Here is a 7,429-nt window from a genome sequence, read left to right as displayed (position 1 = left end):
GATTCTCTCCCCCTCCCCCACCCATGTACATGCTCTTTCTCTCTCTCTCAAATAAATAAAATCTTTCAAAAAAAAAAAAGAAGCGAGGACCAAACACTTTTATACCATTAATAAAATGTTAAAAAAGAACGGTGAGTAATCCAGATTTGAGTGTCTGCTGAAACACTGGAAGATCTAGAAACTTACCTGTAACTGCCAAGAAATGCCAGGTAACGCTATTGCAGCAAAACATCACAAAACCTCAACAGCTTAAAACAACAGATTTCCTCCTTGTTTATGTCCTATGACCATTGCAGTTTGGGCAGTTTGGAGGAGTGGCTCTGTGCAAATGATTTTTGCTCTGGGACCCAGGTCGAGGGAGATTCCCCAAATTGCATGATATTGAATATGGGGGTAGTGTGGGGAGGGAAGACCTCATCAAATAATCACTAGTTCCAAAGACTTCTCTTCCTGGAAAAGATACATGTCCCTTCTGCTCTCGGTGGGTTGGCCAAAGCAGGGCATGTGGTCATGCCTGTCTATAAGGTGGCAGGACAGAATAATCCTGCCAGGAACCTGGAAGGAGGGGAAACAGCTATGTCAGAAAACGATACAATAAGTCACAAAAATGAAAATTACAGCATTGGGAATACAGTCAATAATATTGTAATAATGTCATACAGTGACAGATGGTGACGACATTTATCATGGTGAGCACTGAGTAATGTATAGAACTGTTGAAGCCCTATGTGGTACATCTGAAATCAATATAACATTGCCTGTCAATTATACTTTGATTAAAGAAGAAAAAAAAATATATATACAAATGACCACCCAGGACTCTTCAGATAAGGCATGAGCTCTTTGGGCCACCACAGTCCCCACCACCTTAGGGTGCTCCCAGCACCGCAGCCAAAGACCAGAGGACATGTGTCATGCTGTCTTCTGGCTCCTTTTTTCTCTGTCAGACTTCTCTAGGCATCAGGGACATAAAGCTGTGTTTAATGAGAGATACTAGACAAACCTGTGTTCAATTCCTGGGTGTTTTGAGCAATAAATCTCTCTGAACCTCAGTTTCTTTCCCTGTAAGACAAAGATAATAATTAGACCTATCTCAATAATTAGCATTATTGTGAGAAATAAGACAATATTCATAAGATGTTCAGTTCAGTGACTGGTATATAGTAAGTACTCAGAAGCCACTCTTAGGGATATGCCAAGTTAATTTCTTTTTTTTTAAATTTTATTTATTTGAGAGATGGAGAGAGAGAGATCAGGGGGAGGGGCAGAGGGAGATGGAGAGAGAGAGTCTCAAGCAGACTCTGCACTGAGCGTGGAGCCCGATACGGTGCTCAATCTCACAATCTTGAGATCATGACCTGTGCTGAGATCAGGAGTCTGGTACTTAACCGACTGAGCCACCCCAGTGCCCCCCAAGTTACTCTTTAAATTATATAATACATGGAAAGTTTCTTTTGTTTTTTAAAGATTTTATTTATTTATTTCAGAGAAAAAGAGAGAGAGAGGGAGAGAGAGCATGAGCAGGGACTGAGGCAGAGGGAGAAGCAGGCTCCCCACTGAGCAGGGAGCCTGACATGGGACTCAATCCCAGGACCCTGGGATCATGACCTGAGCTGAAGGCAGACACTTAACCCACTGAGCCACCCAAGCGCCCCTACGTGGAAAGTTTCTTAATATAAAAATTTTTAAACAGTCGAGATAAAGTGAAAGTTTCCTTCCAACCCTTATTATCCATGTCTTCCACAGAGGAAGTAACTGCTATTGGATTGCTGTACATTCTTTCTTTCTTTATTTAAAGATTTTATTTATTTGAGAGAGAGAGGCCAGGAAGAGAGGCAGAGGGAGAGGGAGAAGCAGACTCCCCACCGAGCAGGGAGCCTGATGTGGGACTCAATCCTAGGACCCTGGGATCATGACCTGAACCGTGGGCAGATGCTCAGCTGACTGAGCCACGCAGGTGCCCCAGATTGCTGTACATTCTTTCGAGACCTTGTTCTATAGTTTCACAAACACTGATAAACACATATGCATATATCATTTTGGGTATTTTTTTTAACCATGCATGACAGACTGTACATAATTTGGAAGATGCTCTTTTTAATAAACTACATGCTCTGAGGATTTATGTTACATATGGGTACTATTGTTATATATGTTTTTAAAATTTTAAAATCCTGCAGATTACTAGGATTTGCCATGGAGCCCAGAATTCTCAAATCACCTGGAAAGCTGTCTCTGTAGCATTATCTGATGGCATGCTTGAGGGCATGAAAGAATATTCCAGCCTTTCTGGGATTTCTGAGGGGGCCAAACCCCTTTTCTTACTTGGGGCTATATTCTTCTTCCCTGGGCAGTATTGACAAGCAGGTAAATGAACATTGGCTTGAAGTCAGAGAGTCCTAGTTTCCAGCCCCAGCTGTGCAACCTTGGGCTAGTTGCTTACCCTCTCTGAGCCTGTTTCTGAGAAATGAGAACTATGGTTGTTGTGAACATTAAATGAGATCCTCTTTATAGAGAATATTCACAAGGTTGCCTGGCTCATGGCGCATTCCACAGAGTTTCAGGAGGTGATATCTTTGGAGACAGTCAATGCCAAAAATGAAGGAATCCAATTAGGCATGCGTTTCTAAGCCAGTAAAGGGTCTCTTTAGATTTTTGTACGGTAAGGAGCAAAAGGAAAAGATGGTAGTCTGGTACACAAGCCGAAAAAAGCTTTGATGCTTCATTTTCAAAATCCCTCATACACGTAAAGGGATAATTTTTTAAAATTTTACTTTATTTTTATTAAAGATTTTAAGTAATCTCCACACCCAATGTGGGGTTCTCACAACCCTGAGATCTAGAGTCACATGCTCCACCAACTGAGCCAGCCAGGTGCTCCTATTTTAATTCCAGAGTAGTTAGCAGTGTTATATTAGGTTCAGGTGTACAATATAGTGATTCAACAAATCTATAATCACTCAGTGCTCATCAAGATAAGGGTGCTCTTAATCCCTATTCCGTTTGTTGTTTTAAAGATCAAAGTTTCCATATTTATAGTTCCTACACTTACCATCTATACTTAACATTGAATTTCTTTTGAAAAATAATACATGCACATGTTTAAAAAAATTATCAGTACCAAAGCATACTTTGGATGAATGAAAACTAAGCTGTTCTCTTACCCTGGCCCAAGTTCCCTAACCCATTAACAATCATTAACAGTTTCTTGTGACTCCTTCCAGACATGACCTGTGCATGCACAGCAAAACCATCTAGGAATGTGCAGAGATAACTAGAGCAATACGGTATACCGTAATAGAAATAATTGCCTCATGACATTGCTCCTGCTTTTTTACTCTTTCCATGATTCTGCACTGTGCAGATTGCTCTGTAACTGTGCACATAGAGCTGCCTCGTTTTCTCTATGGTTGCATGACAGTCCACTGTAAGAGTAGTTCCATATAGCTCCTTATTTGGGTCATTTCCTGTCTCTTTCTAGTACAAGCTGTGCTGCTGTGAATATTATACTAGATCTTTGTTCACAGGTGAGAGTTTAATAGACACATACAGGCACATGTTTTTAAGCATCCTGCATAAATGACTAGCTATGTTTGGAGAACACTGATAGAGTAGATATTCTTAGGATCATTCCTTACCTAATATCCCTTGTCCCCCCAACCCCCCCCAATTAACTGTGTTTTCTGGGGTGTTGGCCATGTTTCTTCCCACCCTGATTCTTATAGCTTTGGGGAGAATTGGCAGAAAGAGAAGGGAGTAAAGTAGTGTACAGGAGGGGTACGCAGACTTTGCTTGCCAGTGGAGAGAAGGACGAGCGGGAGGCTAGGGACTCTCCCTATGTGACTCAGGAAGCCAGATCAGGATCTCTCAGCTTTGGCACTGTTGACATTTTGGCCGGAAGCTGCTTTGTCATGGCCGGGTTGTGGGGATAGTGGAGGGTGTCTCTCCTGTGCATGTCTGCATCCTGGCCTCTGCCCACTAGATGCCTGTGGTCCCTCTACCCAGTGACTGAAGCCCTAAGTCTCCTGGGAAATCTCCCTTGACCTGCCTGCCTTAGAACCAGGGCTCCAGACAATTCGTTGGTGGTGAATTACCCCCTGATCTTTTACTAAGTATCCAGCGCTCGAGTCCTGAGGGTTTTATGATCTGAGTGGGGAAGCTACCACAGGAGAATGCCAACTCGTTCTCTCCTGTGGAAGACAGCAATGGCCACGTGAGGGTTCTTGTCCACGTTCTCTCTCTGGTAATCCAATTCCCCTTCCTTCCTTTCTTTCTTCCTACCTCCCATACACAACACAGTACAGGAACACAGTCTTGTTGTACAATTTTCAAATAATACATTATCCTCACCTTTTAACATACAGAAATCAGGAGTTTTGTTTTTTTGCTTTTTTAACATAAATGGGAATTCACTGTATATTTTGTTGAACTTGATTTTTTTTTCAATTAACAATCCAAATAACAAACGGAGACCTCGTCCATATCTGTATAGTTCTATGTCATTCCTATTTAAACTGCTGCATGGTATTCTATATTATATGCACATCACTGGTTAATCAGTTTGCCAATTGATGAGCAATTACATTTTCAATTTTTAAGTGTTCTTTTTAAATTTTTAACCAGTTTTAAAAAGATTTTATTTATTTATTTGACAGAGAGAGCAAGCACACAAACAGGGGGAGCAGCAGAGGGAGAGAGAGAAGCAGGCCTTCTGCTGAGCAGGGAGCCTGATGCAGGGCTGGATCCCATGACCCTGGGATCATGACCTGAGCAGAAGGCTGACGCTTAACTGACTGAGCCATCCAGGCGTCCCTTAAGTATTCTTTTTAAAAACGATTTTATTTAGTCATTTGGGAGAGAGAGAGCACAAGCATGGGGAGAGAGAGGGAGAAGCTGACTCCCCACTGAGCTGGGAGCGAGACATGGGGTTCCATCCCAGGACCTGGAGATCATGACCTGAGCCGAAGTCAGATGCTTAACCATCTGAGCCACCCAGGCACCCCACTTTTTAAGTATTCTAACAAGGCTGACATTCTGCAGTTGCACACGCCAGTATATGCTTCTTTGTTTAAAAAGAAAGTGTGGCTATAAACCAAGAAGTACTATTATTGTTTTGGGTGATGTACACAATTTTAATAGTGACCGCCAAATAGCCTTGCAAAGAGAGCCAAACGTGGAGCTTAAAACTCGCTCCAAATGTTATTAAGAATAGTCTTGACTCTTATCACAGGCCATCTGGGTTAAATCACCAGTCTGTAAATTTAAAGTTTTGCAAATCTGCTCTCATTAGCATTTCTATTTGGATAGTGGACTTGTAAAAGGTAATTTCCGAGTCCACCCTTTAAGAACCCTTCCAGAGGCTCTTCCCTGCCATCAGAATAAACACCAAATTCCTTAGCATAGCGGGCCGGATCCTGGTTGGGGGCTGGTGTCCTTACTCCAAAAAACTTTAGCGGATTCTCTACTCTGGGTTTAGTTCCATGTGCCCTCATAGTCCCAGACGCCTGTTCCCCTCTTTGCGGGACTCCCGACCCAGCAAAGTGCCCCGGTCCGTTCAACTGGTGACGGGAAACAGAGACGGCATCCAGATAATCTCTGATCCCAGTCCCTAACAGGAGTTTTATAAATGTTGAATGGGCTGGGCCAATGGGGCAGTGGGACCTGGTGGGGGGGGCAGAGGGACGCTCTCACTAGGCTCCTGCGGGCGGCCGCGAGTCTCGTCTGGGGCCAGACCCCGCGCAGGGAGAGGGGACGCGCCCGGGTCCCAGCAGGCTGCTGCCGGCGCCCCTTCTCCCCCAACAGAGACGGTCCAGGTGCTTCACTCCCAAATTCTCTGCAAAACTTAACGGTAGATCACATGCCTGTTAAGAGAACCGACCGAGGCATCTCTGTATTTCTTTACAAAATGCTCATGGTGACCAACAGGGGGCCCAATAAAGCCCTGAGAGACGTGTACAGGACGGGGCTGGGGCGCCACTTAGCCCCTGAAGTGCCTCGGGAAACCTCTGGGGTGTCCGTGTAGGAGTTTGACAAATTACCTTTTAAAGACGTAACAACGCGAAAGCAGCCCCCACACCCCCAGCTATACACTGAGTGGCAATGGTGGTGACGCACAGGATGTTGCATTAAGGACCAACCAGAGCGGAGACTTTACAGACTACGGTTCCTTGGCAGCAACAGAAGGGGACCTCAGCGAGCTCCCACGAGCCGGTCATCCTGCCAGCCTGCAGCGGCACTTGCCACGAACAACAGGGTAGAAATCTGTGTTCAACTCAACAGCGCTTTTCACGTGCGACCTTTTTACACGATCTTAGGTACACGACGGGCGCTGCTTTCCCCTCTCGCTTTCTCTTAAACTGTTGTCTAACAATAGTGCTGACTAATGGTGAGAGCCAGCAAGTGCCCTTAGGCGGCCGCATGGAAATAAAAAAGTTGCTATAAGAAAAAAAACCAAACAACGGGAACTTTCCCACTTGGTTTCCCTACTAAACTGGGCAGAAAAGGCGGGAGAGGGGCCTCAGGGGCTAGACCCAACAAGTGAGGGGAAGAAAGGAAAGAGGACGGAAGCCCGGGCCAGAAGAGCCTCTGAACCTCCCCAGAGGGCACGGCGGCCCTGGAGCTCGGTCTCCTTGGCGTAGTTCAACCCCCGCGTCAATCAGATCCTTCTCGCTTTGCAATTGGCCGGGGGCTCCCTTGGCCTCCCTGGCGCCCACCTCCTAGTTGCTTGGGGTTTACTTCTCCAAAGTACACGGGCCCCACCTTGTGGAGCAACCGCTCCTGTATGGAAAACGGATCTCCGCCCTAGGGAACCCATTTTAACGAATGGGAACGGCCCCACGCATTTATTGGCTACCATGGGTATCGGTCAAAGAACTTCCCACCCTCTTTTCCTACGTACCTTTAAATAATTGGTCTCTCTCAGTGCCAATCCGTTACTAGGGAAACGAGATCCTCACAGTCTCATAGGCATGAGTCAAAGCCAATCAAGAGCCACGCCTTCATCCTGAGTCAGTACCCAATTGCAGCTCGAAGAGTCCAGAGGACGCAGTCGGGATTGGTCACTAGCCTGCTCGACCTGGCCGTAACAAGTTAGGCTGAGCCGCTGTTATATAGACCGGCGACGGAGCACGCGTGTGTGCGGACGCAGTTGCGTGAGGGGATTTTACCTTCTGCCGTGCTGTGGAGCAAAGCTTGTTCCTCTACCGGTCAGCCGCGCAGGTATGCCGGGGTGTGGGCGGGGCGGGGCGGGACGGCCCAGGGACGAAGACGAGCTGGGACGCTTGCGAGAGAGAGAAGTCGGAGCGGCGGCGGTGGCCGTCGCGCGAGGCGTGCACCCCCACCCCCCCAACGGCCGCAGGCGGGCGCACGGGCGCGCGGAGTTTCCCCGCCCCCTCCTCGCCGCGCTCCCACCGGCCGGCGCGCGTGGCCG

The 7,429-nt window shown here is 46.5% G+C and overlaps 1 protein-coding gene and 1 long non-coding RNA gene across 2 annotated transcripts in view; one reads left to right on the top strand and one right to left on the bottom strand.

Moving 5' to 3' along the window:
- On the bottom strand, nucleotides 1–7,069 carry LOC105238318. The gene is made up of 3 exons (XR_857040.3): nucleotides 6,899–7,069; nucleotides 1,004–1,062; nucleotides 1–555 (listed from the first exon to the last, which is right to left on the bottom strand). It is a non-coding gene; the product is annotated as an uncharacterized LOC105238318 (long non-coding RNA).
- A 5-nt stretch (nucleotides 7,070–7,074) lies between these two features.
- G3BP1 (G3BP stress granule assembly factor 1) overlaps nucleotides 7,075–7,429 on the top strand; it is a 35,158-nt gene continuing 34,803 nt past the window's right edge. The window contains exon 1 of the mRNA XM_002920747.4: nucleotides 7,075–7,218. The gene's annotated coding sequence lies outside the window, so the exon portion shown is untranslated. The remainder of the gene's footprint in view (nucleotides 7,219–7,429) is intronic.

Source organism: Ailuropoda melanoleuca, chromosome 3, assembly GCF_002007445.2.
Source record: "Ailuropoda melanoleuca isolate Jingjing chromosome 3, ASM200744v2, whole genome shotgun sequence".
Taxonomy (NCBI): domain Eukaryota; kingdom Metazoa; phylum Chordata; class Mammalia; order Carnivora; family Ursidae; genus Ailuropoda; species Ailuropoda melanoleuca.
Note: the sequence above shows the minus strand (reverse complement) of the source record. Positions and strands in the feature narration are given on the sequence as shown.